Raw genomic sequence first — 666 nt, forward strand, 5'->3', positions numbered from 1 at the left:
TACAGAGTGAGTTCCAGGACAGCCAGGGCTATACAGAGAAACCCTGCCTCAAAAAACAAAAACAAAAACAAAAACAAAAAATAAACACACACACAATGAAAGCAGCAGCAGAAACCATGCCAGGGCAATAGGAGAATCCTTGAGATTTCTTGAGCCTCCATCTCATTCTACCTCAGAAAGGCACACCACGGAGCTGGTAGCTCACACCGGCATTCCAGAAGCTAGGGAGAAGGAGCTCTGCAGGTTTGAAGCCAACCTAAGATACTGCACCTACAGGGAGCCAACCAGATGGCTCAGCAAGGGTATAGTGCTTGCCATGCAAGCCTGGGGTCTGAGTTCAAGCCCCAGGACCAACATAAAGGTAGGTGAGAAAGAACTGTACCAAGATGTCTTCTAACTTCCACATGTGTGCCCACCAGCACCACCACGATGATAAATAAAACTAAAGATGTATCACAAGGGAGTTGGGGTGTGGCTCTGAGTGGTAGGATTGTCTAGCAAGAACAGTGCCCTGGGTTCATTCGCTCCAGCCACTTAAGACAGCTTCATTGGCTGTATTACAACCAATGTATTTACAAACCAATGTGTACAGCCTTTGTGCCTTTCGAAAGGGTAAACGGAACAACTGAGGACTTCAACCGACTCAGTCTCCAGCCTTGTGCTGGT

Source organism: Mastomys coucha, unplaced genomic scaffold (assembly GCF_008632895.1).
Source record: "Mastomys coucha isolate ucsf_1 unplaced genomic scaffold, UCSF_Mcou_1 pScaffold22, whole genome shotgun sequence".
In the NCBI taxonomy this organism is placed as follows: domain Eukaryota; kingdom Metazoa; phylum Chordata; class Mammalia; order Rodentia; family Muridae; genus Mastomys; species Mastomys coucha.